Source organism: Enhydra lutris, unplaced genomic scaffold (assembly GCF_002288905.1).
Source record: "Enhydra lutris kenyoni isolate GAN:26980312 unplaced genomic scaffold, ASM228890v2 scaffoldscaffold8, whole genome shotgun sequence".
In the NCBI taxonomy this organism is placed as follows: Eukaryota; Metazoa; Chordata; class Mammalia; order Carnivora; family Mustelidae; genus Enhydra; species Enhydra lutris.
Window position 1 is genome coordinate 35,741,805 of NW_019154092.1, and position 19,593 is coordinate 35,761,397.

Below are 19,593 nucleotides of genomic sequence, written 5' to 3' on the forward strand. Positions count from 1 at the left end.
TTTTTAGAAGAAAAAAAAGTAAAACCAAGTTTCAGGAATTCAGTAAAAAGTAAAGAAAAAAAAGCATATCCAAGTGTGTCTGTACCTTCAGCTTCACTCTCTTCACATGGCACTGAACCATGACTGCTACGTTCATAATCATCTTTCATAAGATTACAAGTCATCAAAGAAAATAGTCGTGTTTAGTTAACTATAGTGAGTACTGAATGGTTAGTACAATGTCTGTCTAGCTCTGTGTTTCAAAAGTGAGTAAAATAATGGTTCTCAGTTAACAAGATAGTAGAACTTCCAACACCAACTTTAATTTCATTTAGATTCTTGATCTCTCATTTAAATCTAATACAAAGAGATGGGAGCTTAGCATTAAAAAAAAAAAAAAAGCTGGACATAAACTTAGCTTACAAAACTGCAATCCCACCCTTAGACATATACAAGAGAATTGAAAACATTTCCACCCAAGGACTTGTATTTACATACAAGTAAATTCATGTCCCTAGTATGATTCATAATAACTCCCAAAGTAGAACAACTCAAAGGTCCATCCACTGATGACTATCTAAACAGAACATGATACATTCATACAAGGGCGGGAATACTATTAAGCAACAAACAAAAACCCTACTCCCAGGGCAACAATACGGACAAACCTCAGAAATGTTCCATTAAGTGCAAGAAGCCAGACACGAAATACCACCTAGTATAAGCTTCCATTTCTACAAACAGTAAGTCTTCAGAGGCAGAAAGCAGATCAGAGGTTTCCAGGCACTGGGGGTAAAAACGGGAACAGACTACAGAGGGAGAGTGAGGGAAACTTCCTGCAATGAGGATGTTCTAAAACGATTTCGGTGACGGTTGCCCAACTATGTTTACTAAAAACCACAGAATTACGTTAAGTGGCACCTCAGTGAAACCTGCCTTAAGAGATCCAAGACAACTCAAGGTCTAAGATAAGGTGACACGGGCTTTCCAGTCCGCAGGAGGCTGCAGATGGGGGATGGGGTGAGAAGCTCCGCCTCCGCACCCGCTGGGCGGCGGAAGAAGGCGGTTCTGCACCGACTCGTCCACAGCCCGCGGCTCCCAGCACCCGTCTACCCGCACCTAGCCTTGGTCTCGGATTTCGCCCAGGCTGTCGTTGCAGGTCATAAGCCTCCAAGACCCTGGCGGACGCCACCTCTTCCAGCTCCGCTCTCCGAGTCCCGGAAACAGGCAGGTTGCATATTTCCAGCCTTCCAGCACGGCCGGTGGGAAGGAGCCGCCCAGGCTGCCTCCGCGGAAGCGATGGAGGAAACCGAGGCCTGGGTGCGAGGTCGCCGGGACCGAGGTCGCCGGGTCCCGACCAGCTGGCCCAACTCCGTGCAAGATGACACATTCGCTTTGCTAAGGAGACTGAGATCTTGAAACACAGTGGGGTGCTTTAAGTCTATACGTTATTTGATATGGAGAATCTTCAGTTCAGAAAACCCTTGAGACTGGAGAATAGGGTAGGAGACCATCAGATTGAGAGGCAAAGCACGGGATGGAAGCAGACACCTCCAAACTTCCACGCAGTTCTCTGGGGGCCTTGCTGCCTTGGTCTGGAGCGAGGAAGCACCACCTCTTTTGCCACAACGAGGAGAATAACCTGTCTTTGAGCAGTGCACTCCCTTCAAAAAGGGTAACCCTTGTTAGTCCTTTTATAGACGGCAAGTGTGGGTGGTGAGTTCCTGGTGAGTGGCAACTTCAGTTCTGTAAATTGGTGCTGCTGCTTCTTTAATAAATTTATCTATTTGAGAGAGGAGGGGAAGAGGGAGAGGGAGATAATCTCAAGCCGACTCCTTGCTGAGTGTGCGACCTGGTCATGGGCTCAATCTCATACCCTGAAATCATGACCTAAGCCAAAACCCAAGAGTCAGACGCTTAACAGACTGAGCCACCCGGGCACCCCTGCAAACTGATGCTTAAGTAATGAAACGAGAACCCCAAGTTGGTATTCTGGGAGCTGAGGTATTTCTCTCCCTTCCCAAAATACATGCTGGGAATTTTCAGCCGTTCGAATCCATTTCCTAGGGTTGCTGCTGCAGTAGCTACATCCACTGACAGGTAGAGGTTTGGCTTGTCTTTCCTTAGGAAAAAGCCCCCCACATATACCTTGCTGCCACTGAGCCAGCAAAATTAATCCTCAAATATCTGGTGCATGTGTACAGGCACCTAACTCAAATTTCCTCATGAGCCTCTCTCTGAATCCAAAACCTGCTTAGAACTTGTTCTCCAGTGTCACTGCACTTTCCTGCGAGAGCATTTGTACACCAGCCCCACTGCAAGGCAATGGCTCACTTCCGCCATACCCAACCACAGTACTGGTCCTTACACCAGAAACTCAGTAGTGAGCCCCTCAGACATCAGTGTCGTCCTATTTAGTCTGTCACAGAACGAAAGGCCCAGAAAACACAGTTAATAGCATCAAGTCCAGATATTTCTAACTATCATGTCCTTACCTTCCTGTCTGCTCTTTCTCAGCATCCTTTGTGGGTGCTTTCTCCTCTGAACAACCTCTAGATGTTGAAGCACCACAGTGCTTATGTCTGGGACCCTTTGTGCTTTCTGTCTGCACTTCCACTTCCCATCCAATCCCGTGGAGTTAGACACGAGTGACGTGCTGATGCTTGGGGCCAGCTTGGTGGGTGTGTCAGCTCTGCAGCTGCACAAAACTCCACGTTCAGAAGGGCCCCGGGCTAGTTGAATGCTCTGCTGTTGCTGTGATAAGAGCCTTAGTAATTTCCTCTTGGAGCTGGTGTTGTTTAACTGAAGTCCATTGAGATGGGGGCACCTGCGCAGGAGCAGAGGAGATAGGTTATCTGTGCATCTCTCACTGTCCATGCCCTTGCCACTCCATCAGCATTTACAGTGCTCGGTGAGCACAGAACATGGGGAGGCCCACGGGCCATGGGGGGGAGATCCAGGGAAGCTCAAAGAGTGAACAAGATAATTGTGTTGGCGTCTGTGACTGAAAGTAGGGACACTGACAGCTTTAAGAGACCACACTTTCATTTGAACCAGAAACCTACTTTGGAAGCAGAAAGAAAACAGTGGTGTTCTAACCAAGAAACCCTATGTACATCCTGAAAGGTCAGGGAACTCTGTGTGTGCACCCTGTGGGACGTGAGGATGATAGTGTGAAGGTTAAGGTCCAGCACAGTGGTACTTGTTAGGAGCTTTCCATCTCTACCTCTTTTCTTTTCTTTTTTTTTTTTGGAGAAAAAGAGAGAGCGCATGTTGGGGAGCGGGGGTGGAAGGGCAGAGGGAGAGGGAGAGATAGTCTTAAGCACCTCTATGCCTAGTGCAGAGCCCAGCGTGGGGCTTGATCTTAAGACCCTGAGATCATGACCTGAGCCAAAACCGAGTCAGAGGCTTAACTGACTGAACCATCCAGGCACCCCCATCTGCAACTCTTTTAAAAAATATTTTTAAATTGAGATAAAAGTGACATATGACACTGTGTAAATTTAAGATGTATAATGTGTTGGTTTGGTACATTCATCTATTTGCAATGTGAGTACCACAGTGACATTTGCTAACACTCTTTTCATGTCTCCATCAATCTTTTTGTGTTGAGAACAGTTAGTCTCTTAGTAACTTTGAAATTTATAATATAGTATTGTTGACCCTAATCACTCTGTTGTACATTAGCTCTCCAGATCTTATGGGTCTATCAGTAACCAATTTGTACCCGTAAACAACATCTTCCCAATTCCTCCATACCCAAGCCTCTGGTCATCACCATTCTGCTCTGTTTTGTATAAATTCTTTCTTTTTTTTAAGATTCCACAAAAAAGTGATGTATTTATCCTTCTTTGTTTGACTTACCTTACTTAGCTTCATACCCTCCAAGTTGATTCATGTTGTTGCAAATGACAGGATTTCCTTCTTTTTAAGGATGAATAGTGTTCCATTATATATAAGTATATAGACATACCATGTTTTCTTTATCTACTCATCAGCTGATGGACACTTAAATTGTTTCCCTATCTGCGCTATCGTGAATAATATGTTTCTAGATTCTATCAGTATCTTGGCTGTGATGAACATGGATATACAGGTATCCCTTCGTGATACTCATTTCAGTTCCTTTGGACATTTACCCAGAAATGGGATCATTGAATCATATGGTAGTTCAGTTTTTAATTGTTTGAGGAACTGTTATACAGTTTTCCATAATGGTTGTACCAATTTACTTTCCCATGGTTCCTGTTTCTCCACATCTTCATCAACATTTGTTATCTTGTGTTTTTGATAAAAGCCATCCAACAAGTGTGAGGTGATAGCTAATTGTGGTGTTGATTCACCTGCAACTCATAATTTCCTGTACTTCTGGGCGGGCTCAGTCATTTTCTCCTAAGACCAACAGCTTCCCCTGAAAGAGCTCACTGTTTCAGCCACCTGACCTGTATTGTGCACTGATCCTAGGTTACCAGCCTAGATTTCTGATTCCTTCAAATCTACTTTACTCTGAGGTTCTTGCTACCCTCCCTGCCATGCGGCTTTTAGGAGGCACCTACTTTCATCCTGTGACACTCCCATGATCTCAGAATTTCAGAGTTGCAACAGGTGCTTTTTTTCCTACCTCATAGTCCTTTGGGATTGTTGAGCAAGCTGTTCCATCCTGTCTCCAAAGTGTGCACACAGTGAGGGCTAGGGACAAGATGCTACCTTCCCTAAGTCAAACCAAAAGCCCACTTCCCCCTTTTCTATAGGTCTTGTGCCTTCTTGATGTACATCAGTGTAGCACAGCAGTTACAAACATAGGTGCCGGAGCCCAAGTGCCTGGGTTCTAATTCCACAGTTGTTTATATGTTCCTGGGTGACACTGAGGAAGTTGCTCATCTTCTCTGTGCCATAATTGCCTTTTCCAAAAGAAAAAAAATGGGGTAAGAATAGAATTACCTCGGGGCACCTGGGTGGCTCAGTGTGTTAAAGCCTCTGCCTTCAGCTCAGGTCATGATCCCAGGGTCCTGGGGTTGAGCCCTGCATCAGGCTCTCTGCTCAGCGGGGAGCTTGCTTCCTCCTCTCTCTGCCTGGCTCTCTCCCTGCTTGTGATCTCTGTGAAAAAAAAAAAAAAATCTAAAAAAAAAAAAAAGAATAGAATTACCTCATTAAATTGTTGTGAGATTTAAATAAATTTTCTATGTGAAGTTTGTGTAATACTGCTTGGCTTAAACTAAGCATTATAAAATTCTTCTGTATTCTTAATTTTTCCAAAATGGCTAAAAAGGAGATATTTACTCAAGTGATGATTTATTTGACCAGGACTTATTGTATACTTAGCACTGAAGATGCAGTATTAGACGGAGCAGATCAGGTTCCTACTGCATGGATCTTTGAGTCAAACCATAAGCAAGCATATAGGCTATTAAATGAATGTCTAAAGTGGAATAAATATTTTTTAAAAAACAACTGTATGCAGTGAAAGAGGATACAGGAGAAAGACCTAATTTAGATATAGTCACCAAAAAAGTGTTTTTTTGAGCAGATAATACTTAAGCCAAGAAAAGGTGGACCAAAGGAACGCTCCATGGAAGAGTGTGGTGTCAGTGTGTCAGGAGGAGCATTATAGTCAGAGGGAACAGCATGTGCAAAGACCTCAAGCCGGGAGAAAAGGTTGCTTTGTGCAAGACTCTGAAAGTTGGTATGTCTAGGACCTTTGAGCAAGGGGAGACAGCAAAAGATGAGGCAGGTGGGAATCCAATCCTGCAGTGCCTTATAAGCCATGGGGAAGATTGGAGATTTCACTTGAAGTGTAAAGTCTATCAGCTAAAACTTTTAGGAAGGGGACCAAAGTGGTCTCCTTGAAGTTATTAAATTATTACTTAGTTTCTGGTATAAAAAATGGACCTTTGGGGAAAAATCAGAGAGCAGTTGGTCATCTAGGAGATAATTATTGTGGTTTGGATTAAGGTTTTGAAAGTGAATATAGAGACAAATGAATGAATTTGAAGTTTAGTTTGGAGGAAGAACAGATGGGACTTACTGATAGAGTGCCTGGGAAGGGGGTGGGGATGAAGAACAGTTTCTGGCCTGAGCACGGGATGAATTATGTGGACACCTGCAGTGATTAATATAGGGAACAGAAGAAGAAATGGGATTTGGGGGGGAGTTATGAGGGTGAATTTTCAGTGTAGTTTGCACACTTGGAGATGGCTGTGAGATAGTCAGCTGGGGCTCCCCATCAAAGGCTCAGCTTCATTATGAGCCACGGCTGCCGTGAAGGATTTGGGGGAAATAATCTCATGGGTTTTCTATTAGTAAATGATATTTAAGGAATAAGAATTGATGAAATGTAAGTGACCAAAGATGCTCAGAACAGTCTTGGAAAAGAACAAATTTAGAGGACTCAATCTTCTGGTTTCAAAACTTACCACAAAGCTCTAGTAATCAAGACAATATAGTATTACCATAAGGACATACAGGTCAATGGAATCTAATTCAGGATACAGATATTAATCATTAATTTATGGTCAATTGATTTTTGACAAGAAAATCCAATTGGTGGTGGGGACTGGGGAGAAGAGTCATTTCAACAGATGTTGCTGTGACAGTTGGATAGTGCTTGTGCAAAAGGATGAAGTTGTAGCTGTCCCCTCACATTACACACAAAAATCAACTCAAAATAGATATAGACCTTGATGGAAGAGCTAAACCTATTTAAAATGCTTAGAAAAAAACATAGGAGGGATCTTTGTGACCTTGGGTTAGTCCAGGGCTTTTTTAGTTGACACCAAAACCATAAACAAAAGAAAAAAATAAATTGGACTAAATAAAAATGAAAAAACTTTTGCACTTGTAAATATACCATTGAAAAAGTGAAAACATAGCTCCCTTAATGGTAGAAAATATTTGCAAATCATATATTTGATGATGGCCTTGTATCTAGAATATAAATAAATATAAATATAAAGAACACTTAGAGTTCAGCAATAAAAAGACAGATAACTCAATTGAAAAATGGGAAGGGATCTGAATAGACATTTCTCCAGAGAATGCACACAAATGGCCACTAAGCATATGAAAAGATGCTCAACCTTATTAGTCACTCAGGAGATGCCACTTCAAACCCCCCAGGGTAGGTGTAATAATAAACAATAATTGTGGATTAGGACGTAGGAAGAGCAGAACCCTCATGCACTGGTGGTAGGATTGTAAAATAGTTCAGCAACTTTGGAAAGCAGTTTACATTTCCTCGAAATGTTGCACAGGGGTACCATATGACCTAGCAGTTTTGCTCCTAGATATATCCGAGATAAACGAAAACATACGTCCACACAAAAACTGGTACACACATGTTCATAACAGCGTCATTGATGATAGCCAAAAAGTAGGAACATCCCCAAAACCCATGAACTGACAAATGGATAAAACATTGTGGTATATAGTACAGTGGAAATTATCTATCAATCAAAAACATTGAAATTCTGATACATGCTACAACATGGATAAACCTTGAGAATGTGCTAGATGAGAGAAGCCAGCCACAAACACCACATATTGTATGGTTCCATTTATATGAAATATTCAGGGCGCCTGGGTGGCTCAGTGGGCTAAAGCCTCCCCGTTCAGCTCAGGTCATGACCCCAGGGTCCTGGGATCAAGCCCCACATCGGGCTCTCTGCTTCCCCCTCTCTTTCTCTGCCTGCCTCTCTGCCTACTTGTGATCTCTGTCAAATAAGTAAATAAAAAAATTGAAAAAAAAAAAAAAGAAATATTCAGCATAGGCAAATCTATAGAAACAGAAAACGGATTACTGGTTGCCAAGGGATGGGTGGAGGAGGGGATGGGGAGTGAGTGCTAGTGGGTATGCGATTTCTTTTGTGGATGATGAAACTACTCCACAAGTAGGTAGTGGTCAGGATTGTACAACTCTGTATTATTGTCTGTGAGTTATATTTCAATAAAACTGCTGTAAAATTTGGTGAGATTACCTACGGAGAAAATGTTGAAAAAAAAAATATAAAAGGGTAACAGAAAGTACACAGCCTGATTTGTGAGGAACTTCCATGTTCAGAGATTGGGGAGGGGAGGAGGAACGGGCCAAGGAGACTGAGATGGAATGGCCCAAGAAGTAAGAGAAATGCGTGTGTGGGGTGACACAGGCCAATTAGAAGAGTGTCTTAGAATGTTACTGAGAGGCGAGCAAATTGAGTATGAGGAAACGGCCACTATGTCTGACCAAGCAGCAATATCTTTGTCTCATTAGACTGTAAGTACCTTGAAGGCAAGCTGATAAGACCATCAATTTGTATGGGACAGCAGAGCCAGGGCCAGCTGGAGTGGAATGTAGAGGGAAGGCAGGTGAAGGACAGGAAGCAATAATTGCAGACAATTCTTTCCAGACTACTGATGGAGCAAGTAGGTGAGGAGAGAGATGGAAGAGGATATTGGGGAAGGGATGATTTAAAAAGAAAAAAAAAAAAAAAAGCACAGAACTAGATAATAGAGCCATAAGAAGATGGTGATGAGTCAGAGGAAGGAAGCTGATTATGGAAAGGAGGCTGTAAGTAAAAGAGTGACGTTCCCAGGAAAGTGAGGAGGCATGTCATCCCACAGGCAGGTGGAGAAATTGGTTTTAGATGGCAGGAGAGTGATTTTTCCATTGTAAAGGGTGGGAGGCAGTGGTGGGACCTGGGGAGATATAAGAAAGTTGATAAATATGAGGGAGTTTTAATTTGAGTTTTCAACTGTACAGTGCAACGGTAGGAAACGTTATTAGTTGAGAGTGATAGAAGAGGAAAGTGTAGGAGGTTTGGTGGGAGAGATTATATTGAGAAATGAATACTACAATAAGATTACTTAATATATTCATCACCTCAATTAATTATGGTTTTGTATGTGTGTGTGTTGAGAACATTTAACATATGCTCTCCTAGCAACTTTCAAATATACAATATTGTTAACTATGGTCATCATGTTGCATTCCTAAAAGTTCGTCATCTTATAACTGGAAGTTTGTATCTTTTGACTAACTTCATGGGTTCCCTCACCTCTGCCAATAACAAACCTACTCCCTATTTCTAGTTCTTTTTTTTTTTTTAATTCTTTATTATTTTTTTTTAGATTCCACATATAAATGAGACCATACAGTATTTGTCTTTTTCTGATTTATTTTACTTAGCATAATGCCTGTCAGGGTCCATCCATGTTGTTGCAAATGGTAATATTTCCTTTCTATGGCTGAATTACATTCCTGCGTGTGTGTGTGTGTGAGAGAGAGAGAGAGAGAAAAGAGAGAGAGAGAGAGAGAGAGGTTCTCTTTATACGTTTACCCATCCACAGTTGTGTGAGTTTTTCCATGTCTTGGCTGTTGTAAATAATGCTGCAGTGAACATGGAGGTGAAGATACCTCTACAAGGTAGTGATCTCATTTGGTTTGGATATATACCAGAAGTGGAATTTGCTGGATCATATTATTAGTTCTATTTTTAACTTTCTGAGGAACCTCCATACTGTTTTCCATAGTGATGGCACCAATTTACATTCTCAACATAAGGGTTTCTGTGTACACAAGAATTTCCTTTCTCCACATCCTTAGCAGCACTATCTCTTGTCTTTTGGAGAATAGACTTTGTAACAGATGTGAGGCGACATCTCATTGTGGCTTTGATGTGCATTTCCCTGATGATTAGTGATGTTGAGCATCTTTTCATGTGTCTCCTGGCCATCTGGATGTTTTTGGGAAAATGTTCAGGTCTTTTGTCCTTTTTAAAATCAGATTATTTGTTATTTTGCTAATGTGTGAACTTTTAATATATTTTGCATATTAATCCCATAATCAACAAATATAATAACAAATATAATAACTAATATATATATTATAATAATAATCAATTTTATTAATTGATCTGCTTAACCAGCTATCTGATTTGCAATATTTTCTCCCACTCTGTAGGTTGCCTTTTTAGTTTTTTTTTTTTTTTAATTTATTTATTTGACAGACAGAGATCACAAGTAGGCAGAGAGGCAGGCAGAGAGAGAGGAAGGGAAGCAGGCTCCCTGCTGAGCAGAGAGCCCGATGTGGGACTCAATCCCAGGACCCTGAGATCATGACCTGAGCCGAAGGCAGCGGCTTAACCCACTGAGCCACCCAGGCGCCCGCCTTTTTAGTTTTTTGATCATTTCTTTTTCTATGCAGGTTTTCAGTTTGTTTTAGTCCCTTTTGTTTATTTGTGCTTGTGTTGCTTGCACTTTTGGTCATATCCAAGAAAATCAGTGTCAAGACCAATGTCAAGGAGCTTTTTCCCTATGTTTTCTTCTCGGAGTTTTATGGCTTCAGGTTTTATATTTAATTCTTTAATCCATTCCAAGTTAATTTGTAGGAGTGGTATAGGTAGGGGTCCAGTTTCATTCTTTTGCATGTAAATGTCCCATTTCCCCAGCACCATTGATTGAACAGACTGCCTTTTCTCCATTGAGTGTTCCTTAATTGCTTGGCAAATATTTGTTGAGCATATCTCTGTGGGTTTATTTCTGGGCCCCCGATTCTGTTCCATGTGTTCTTACTCAAGTACCGTACTATTTTGATCATCATAATTTTGTACTATAGTGTGAAATCAAGAAGTAAAATGCCTCCAGCTTTGTTCTTTCTCAAGATCACGTTAGCTATTCAGGGTCCTTTGTGGCCTCCATATGAATTTTAGGATTTTTTTCTATTTCTGAGAAAAAGTGCCTTTCGACTTTTGATTGTGATTACATTGAATCTGTAGATGGCTTTGGATAGTATGGATAGTTTAACAATATTAACTCTTCCAATTCTTGAAAACAGGATGTCTTTCTATTTATTTGTGTCTTCTTTAATTTTTCTTATGAATGTCTTATCATTCTCAGTGTATAGAATTTTTTTACCTCTTTGGCAGAATTTATTTTTCAGTATTTTATTGTTTTTGGTGCTATCGTAAATTAGATTGTTTTACTTTTTTTTTTCAGATAATTTGTTGTTAGTATAAAGAGTCACAGTTGATTTCTGTATGTTGCATTTTTATCCTGCAGCTTCCCTGAATTTGCCTACTAGCCCTAATGGCTTTTTGGTGAAGTTTTTAAGATTTTTTATATATAAGATTATGTCATCTGTAAACAGAGACAATTTTCCTTTCTATTTCAGATCCTTTTAATTTCTTTTTCTCGCTTGATCTCTCTGGCTAGGATGATTACCCCAGTAAATAATTGACAGCATGGTTGGCCCGTTTCAAGATTGTGATCATGAAATGAAGTGAAGAGAGTTGGGTAATTTCTTTTTCTTAACAGTCTTCATTTTCAGGCTTGGAAAAGTGAGATTATTGGAGGTATCCAGAGCTTGGGTTTGGCTCCACAAATGTGAAGATGTTACAACTTTTTCAGGGAATGCTTGAGTTGATGAGGCATGACATCCCTGCTCCACACAGAGATGTGAAGACGGAGAGGGAGTAGATTGTGAACATGATAGAGGCAGTGCATTGGAGGTCTTTAGGAGACTGAAAATGTGGTAGGCATGGGTGAGCAAGTAAGATAGAAAGGTAAGTGGTGATAGTCACCAAGTGGGACAGCTGAAGCTGAGTTTTTTCAGATAATGGAATTTCTGATGTTGACGTAGTCTATGCTAAACAGGGCAGTGTGAGTGTATAGCTAAGAAAGAGATGAGGAAAAAAAGGTAAAAATGTAGGAGCACCTGGGTGGCTCAGTGGGTTAAGCCTCTGCCTTCGGCTTAGGTCATGATCTCACGGTCCCTGGGATAGAGCCCTGCATAGGGCTCTCTGCTCAGCGGGCAGCCTCCTTCCCCACCCCACTGCCTGCCTCTCTGCCTACTTGTGATCTATCTGTCAAATAAATAAGTAAAATATTAAAAAAAAAAAGTTAAAATATTCAGTTGAGAGGCCTGGGCATTGGATGGACTGTCTGTGTGCATATAGAAGAGTGAAAATGATGGTCCCCTAAACTACTCATGGTAGTAGTAGTTGGTTTTGCTTTCAAAATCTACTTTATAATGACACCTCAGTGTGACTTGAATAGAGAACACCTTGCAACATCTATCTAAAGAGAATCACTGTCACTCATTTGCACATGGGAAATCATTTTTGGTGGTCATGTCTAAGTGTGTACCAAGGATCGTTATACACTCTCATTTAAAACTTAGAAAAATCTTAAAAGGTTTTCTTTGTGGGACAGTGTTATTAATCCATATCTGAAAGGACATTTCATTGCTCTGTGGGCCTCTCTAGTTCTATATTTTTCTAATTTGTCCGTTTATTCATTGGACAAATTCTTAGTCCTTGGATGCTTTGTATCAGGAATGTGCTGGGACTGCAAGTTCTGGGCACAAGCTCTAGAGCTGACCCCCCTCCCTAGAGCTCCTGGTGTGACAGACGGTAGAGTAGTATACACAGTATGGTCACTTCTTATATATCAGCTGTGTAATTCTCTTGTGCTGGTGAAGTTTGTGGTGTGTACATTAATAAATGCTTTATGATCCACCATTAGGAACTGAAGGTCCTAATGGTCACATGTTTTTGTCTTGAGCCCAGGCAGGGCATTTTCTTGGCACTGGGAGAATTGAGCTTAGCCAAGGAAATGCTGACTTGTAATCTTTTCAACTTTTCTAATGACCTCATTTTGCAACCCCATTCCTACCCATTCTTGTAAAAAGGAAAGGAGTTGTAACTGTGGTTTGCACACATGGTGCTCCTGTTCCTACATCTTAATTTCCCTTTGGACTTCAAAATAAAAGTTCATTTTGTGCTTTGTGGGAATCTTACAATATAAAAGACATCCCACTCACCCTCCCCATTCTCAATCTTCCTAAAGTTAACCGACATGGAATTCCCACTTCCACGTGTTTCTGCTTAGTTGAGAATACTTAGTGCTGAACTAAAAATGAATGTTGCCATTGAAACGTATCATGTTATGAAAGCATTCCCATACAGATTTTTATATATAGCATTTGTGAGATTTTACATTTTTAAAATTCACAAGTACCTTGGATCTTGAGAATAATGCAAATACCAGGGCAAACAGTTTTGCTCATGTTGCTTGTAACTGAATCTTCAACTTCTTTACACGTGACTGGAGGTTTCCACCATTTTTCATGGAATGCAGGGTAGAATGTTCATTGTTATGAGAAATATCTAAAAAGTACTGTTTTCTTTTTATAAGATTTTATAAGATGGCAGTGGTTTGAAGCCGTAAAAAATGAATCTTTATAACTCATAATTGCAATGCCTAAAATCATAAAATGCTTAGAAATCACAGAGTTTAAACTCTTCATTTCATGGAAGAAACTGAGGCCCAGAAAGGGCAAGTGAGTGTTCTGAGTCACAGTTGAATGTGTATGAGGCTAAGGCTGTGGGTTGATTTCCCAGTTCCCAAACTAGCTCCTCTTCCTTGTGATGAGGTACCTGCATGACTTTCCCAATGCTACATGGTTCACTGAATTTGAATGAGATCCCATTTTCTCCTCTATCTAATAAAGGAGTTGAATTAAAACTTCAGGGTTCTGCCTGGTAGAAAACCAGATGATCGTAGTCTCTGAATTTAGATAAAAAGGAATGCGAGGGGCGCCTGGGTGGCTCAGTGGGTTAAAGCCTCTGCCTTCGGCCTGGGTCATGGTCCCAGGGTCCTGGGATCGAGCCCCACGTTGGGCTCTCTGCTCGGCGGGGAGCCTGCTTCCCTCTCACTCTCTGCCTGCTTCTCTGCCTACCCGTGATCTCTGTCAAATAAATAAATACGATATTAAAAAAAAAAAAAAAAGGAATGCGAGTGGTAGGAAAAGAATGTGCTCAATGGGACTTTTGACACCATTGCAAATTTCAGTCATGTTTTTCTCTTCAAAATAATAATATAGAAATTCTTTACATTTCTGTATCATTCTGTGTACTTCTAGGGGACCTTCCGGTTAATGGTTCATAGCATCCCCAGCAACATAGGTAGCTGTGCGATTCATGCCTGCCCTAATCATAGGACCCATGTATTGTGTTATATACAAATGGAAGTTTATGTGCTGTCACTGAGACAGGCAATGAAGAAGTCTTTGCTGTGGGGTTAGCAGCTGGGATGATAGAATCCTGGAGCTCTCTGTGGGTCTGTAGTCCCAACCTTCCAACTCTGACCCTAGCTCCCAACTTCCTGCTATAAAGGAAATATGACAAGCGAGAGAAGGGGCCAGTGAGCACTGGGAAGGGGCAGAGGCAAGGGCGTTCATTTGAGTCCTGGCCTTATCTATGCCCAAAGTGTCTTCCTGCTCTTCCCAATTACGTGAAGCAAGAAATTACTCCTTTTTTGCTTAAGCTAATTTGAATTAGTTTTTTATCACCTTTATCTGAAAGACTCCTGACAAATGCAATTATGTATGCCCAATAGGGGAATTGAAACTGGGTCAGGAAAAAGCTTCAGAATAAATCCCAAGGATAGTGGGTAAGACTGGCCACAATCCTTAGTTATTTTTATTTACTCATTCATTTATTGAGCACTTTCCATATGCAAAGCACCCTAACTTAGGGGGAGGGAAGCTGAGGACAGGGCAAAAAATGAAGCTCGGGAGCAGGTCAGAACATGAGAAGGTCAACGTACCAACCTTAAGAGACCCATGGTTTGTGGAAACGGGGAATCAAGATCAGCTGAAGAATCTGGGGAAGACCCCCAATATAGGGTGAGGACCCCCTGGGATACTGAGGTTCCAAATGATTTGGTCTGAAAAGAACGTCGTTGAACTGAAGATTTGGTGGGGAAAAAAAAAAAAAAGAATATCTTGTTAGCAAGGATTTACTAGTATTTGTGACTGTGATGCACCATGGAGTATTTTAGTAACTTTTTAAGCATTTCCTTTCTGCTTGGAATTTGTATAGCTTTTTTCTTTATTTTTGCTTTTAAATAAGTCTTTTTTACTTGGTGCTATTTGTAATAGAGAAATCTGGTATACTAATTGCACAACCACTGATGGGTTTTTTGAATAAAGTAGGTTAGGAAAACATAATAGATGGCATATTCCTACTTGTGAATAAAATAATGCATGTGCCTACTGAAAGATTTATAAGGGGATATATTCCAGTGTATTATCAGCAGGTGACTCTGGGTACTCAAGTGTCATGAATATATTCTTTGTATTATTTTGCTTGTCTATATTTCTGTATTTTTGTAGTAAGTGTGCATAATTTTTATTAGAAGAAAATAATAAGAGAAACTTGAGCATTGAGAATAGAAAAATATAAGAAACCTGAACATACCCAACATATGGTAAGTAGGAAGGGCTGGGTGAATGGAAGATAAATGGACATCCTGATAGGAAGTGGAAGTGGCAGAAGCAGAGATCTGTGGGTGGGGGGACAGTCTCTTCTACTGGGGGTTTAGGAGAGAGGGAATGGAATGAGGAGGGCTTTTCTGTTGTGCCTGCTTTATGTCATCAGTATTTTATTTTTAAAAAAATTTTTAAAAGATTATTTATTTGAGAGAGAGAGAGTGACTATGAACAGGAGGGAAGAGCATAGGGAGAGGGAGAAATGGACTCCCCACTGAGCAGGGATCCTGACGTGGGGTCTCCATCCTAGGACCCGGGAATCATGACTTGAGCTGAAGGCAGACCCTTAACCAACTGAGCCACCCAGGTGCCGTATGTCATCAGTATTTTAAATGACAAGGTGAATTTTGTTTTGAAAGGAAATTTTAAACAAGGAGATGTCAGTCTCCTCGCCATGGGCTTAGAAAGGTAAAATATTGGAAAGCCAAATTAAAAAAAATGTGTATATATATATTATAAATATCGGATATATATCATAAATATGTATGACTTTTAAAGTCCATTTCAACATGTATGGCGGTTTTGGACCTGAGTGGGGTGACAATAGGTGAGCACGCAGGTGTCAGGGAAGATTCCATGACTTCATCAAGTTTGCCAGAAGATGTCGTAAGCTGAGGTGAAGGTATCCTCTCAGAGGGAGGTCACTGACTTTGTCCCTCTGCTCTTGACTTTGAGAGAAATGCAAAACAGTGCCCATGTGAAACAAATCATTGAGCATGAAAGCATGTGAAACCCAGAAGCAGCGACAAAACGGGAGGAGGAGGAAGGGCTGCTGGGGCTTCATTAGGACAACAGATACCCATCGTCCTGTCTCTAGCAACTTGAAAAATTGGTTGGGTTACTGGAGAAGAAGCATTTCTCTTTGAATATGACTGATGGAAAGAATCAAAAAGCAAGAGTTAGCAGAGGTTTGTGAATCTAAATAAGCTGCTTAATGTTGCTGAATACAGAAAAAAAACCCGTAGAGAGATATTTTGAGCTTGCTTCTTAGAATGTTCAGATACACAAAAAAGACAAATTAGCAGTGACAACTTTCTACAGACTGAATCAGAACAAGCTAACAGTGACGGGGAGAACTGAAGTCTTGGCATTAAATGCTCTACGGAAGATTAAAAAAAAAAAAAAACAAGAAAACGCAAAGCTTGAAACATGGGAACAGCCTTTGGATGAATTTCCTTTAGAACTGGTGATTATGTGAACCTTGTTCTAAAATCTGCAAATTATTCCGTTGGCAAAGTTTCAGAGAGGGTTTCCTTTGGGGTCATGTCTCCAATCCTGGGTCAGGGGTAACCTAGGAATGCTTAGTTGAAGAGAAGGCAAAATTTGAGATTCAGCCATTTTTAATGAAGGGTCTATGACATCTGACGCCTACATGAGAAATGTAATATTTCTTTGTAGTAACCTGGTTATGACAGAGCAACGTCAGTGAGTTCACAAGGTTGGAGTCTATGCAACTCTCTGATGGGACCCCGGACCCCCCTTCCTCTGGTGGCTCCCCCACCCCTTCATTTTCCATGACTCCAATTTGAGTCCAGGCCCTCATCTTCGTTCCTCTGGTTGGGAGACCGTGTTTGCCTTACTCATTTGCCCTCTTCAGACATTGTGATCGGAGCTCTTGTTTACCTTAGGGGACACGTGTGGCCGGGTCCCCCTCAGTGTAGCCCAGCGAGCAGATCCGGTTCTAGGCTGCCTGCCAGCTGCCAGGGGACTTTGGTCCTCACTCTTACTCTCTCACGAAAGCCCTGTCTGCTGCTGACAAGAATGCTCTTGCTGCCACCTCCGTTGTCGGGCTCTGAGGACTTGTCCGGATCAAACAGCTGTTGTCAGCTGGCTGTCAGGGGCTGGCAGGGCTCAGGTAGCAGGGGTATGTGTTTCTCTTTTCTCTAAAGCAGATCAGGAGTTCCTCCTGTGGTATTTCAGATCACTTCACTGAGTCCTCGCCAGGGTGCCAAAAGCACTTGTTCCTTTCTCCAGCTCCCCTCTGCCTGTCATGACTCAGAGAAGAAATTGTGAAGTTGCAGTGCACGATTCACACCTCACACCTGCTTCTTCTAAGGTGCGTAACCGGTCTGTATCCCCCTTGGGCAGGGAGCCCCATTGTGGTGCTCCAGGAGGATTTTGCGTAGAACCTTCTGTCTGGTGGTGAGGTGTGACCCACACAGCTGCCTTCCCTGTGTAGTAAAACCTAGAGAAATTCTCCAGTGCAGCCAGGAGATGCGTTGGGAATAACTTAACCCGTGCTCTGGATAGCAGTCTGTCTACACCTTCCTGTGTGTGCGTCGCTGATAGAAAAGAATTTATAAGGAGAGCTTCCTGGAAGGGGTGAAAACCTGTAACAGGTGTGACTGAAGGGGCAGCTTTGTTGTGTTTAGATTTCCCTTTGCAGCCCAGGATGCTTTTATTGTATTACCTGCTGCTTTAGGGACTTGTACCCCTGCTAACATCAGCCCTTAAGCAGTGATTCTCTTGGTTCATTTCTGGGAAGGTTTTGTTCCTTCCACTGTGCTTTGCAGAGGGCTGGCTGTGGCGGTGCGGTATATGTAGCATATTGCTTTCTTCCCCTTCTCCCCTTCTTCCCCCCATCCCTCTAGATGTCTGTCTCCCTAATGCACATGTCCTGCAGTTGTGTTAGCTGGGCTGTGAGAGTCATTCTCTGGTAGTCTGATGTAGGCAAGACCCCCATAGCCGGTGAAGGGGTAGGCAGCGGGAACATCACCCATCTTCTCTCCACACCTCTGCTCTCCCGTCTCACTCAGGTAGGTTTCTGACACTGAAGGTAGGGAGAGGGGGAGGAGGTGAGCAGGGGGCCTGGAAAGTCATCGCTTGAATGGCGCTGCCCTGAGCTCGCTTTGCAACGTTCTGGACCAGTTGCTGTTGACAGCTGTCTCTTTCTCAGGTGCTTGCGTTAGTGGGCTTCTCAGAGGCTCCTTGAGGGACCACACTGCCAGTGACTTCCTCCAGCTGGCTGCTTTGCTCTCAGCCCTTCTTTTTTGGCAGTTTGCTTCAAAGACACTCTGTCTGCTGGAACCCATCATCCTTCCTGCTAGTTTTTTTGTGCGGGATTGATCGTGGCTTCTGGCCAGTTCTCTGTTTAGACCACATCTGGTCCAGGAGAAACTCTTGTGCAATTTTGGCCCAACAACACAGTGACTCTCTCTCATGTTCCCTTCAAAGCTGTGCGCCAGCCATCCTCTTGTCCTCTCGCGTTTCTTCTACTGGAGTCGGGTACCAGTCCACTGAGTACTTCCTTACTGCAGGGGTCCCACAGAGTTTTCACTTGCAGTCTCCTCCTTAACACTTTGTTATAGGGCTGGACCATAGGAGAAGCTGGACCAAGGAGAAGCTGAGTGGAAAACACGGCTAGGCTTTGAATCTCTTCTTCCTTTCAGTCCTGAGTAAATGTCCTTGAACCGAAAATTTCTTCTCTCCTCTTTTCCTTAGACTGCAGTTCCCTCTGAGAGCAGGGCCACTCCAGAGACCCTCCAGACATGTAAAATGAGGATAATAATAGTTCCTACATCAGAGGGTGTGTGAAGGTTAAATGAGTTAATGTGTATAAAGCACTTACACCAGATCCTGGCACATAGTAATTGCCATGTAAGTATCAGCTATTATCATAATTACGATGCCATGTGGATGAACCATCTAGTTCTTCCCCCTCATTCTGTGGACTTGCGGCAGAGGGGTGTAGGCAGAGGTGAGAGAAGCGAGAGGATTAGTCTTCACGGGAGACATGGGACTAGGAGTGGGGGGACCTATGTCCCTGAAGTTTATTCTCTGGATAGGAAGTAGCTAATTAGATACGGTATTATTGAAATTCTTTGAGCTTGGCTTCAGGCAGCAAAATATTAGAATTTTGCATTTGGCTGGCTTGGAAGAAACAATTGACAGGACATATTGCCTCGTTAAATGTATATGATAATTAATGTGCGACTCAGTGAACTAGGTAAACATTAAAACCCCAGTTTATTCCTCAAACAGTGTCTGAATGATTTGGCTAAGATTTCAGACAGACTCAAAGCCCAGTAAGAATTAAGATGTCGGGGTGCCTGGGTGGCTCAGTGGGTTAAGGCCTCTGCCTTCGGCTCGGGTCATGATCCCAGGATCCTGGGTTCGAGCCCCGCATCGGGCTCTCTGCTCCGCGGAGGGCCTGCTTCCTCCTCTCTCTCTGCCTGCCTCTCTGCCTACTTGTGATCTCTCTCTCTGTCAAATGAATAAATGGAAAAATCTTAAAAAAAAAAAAAAAAGAATTAAGATGCCAACTCATGTGCCCATGGCGGTCACTATCTTCCTGTCAGCAGCTGAGT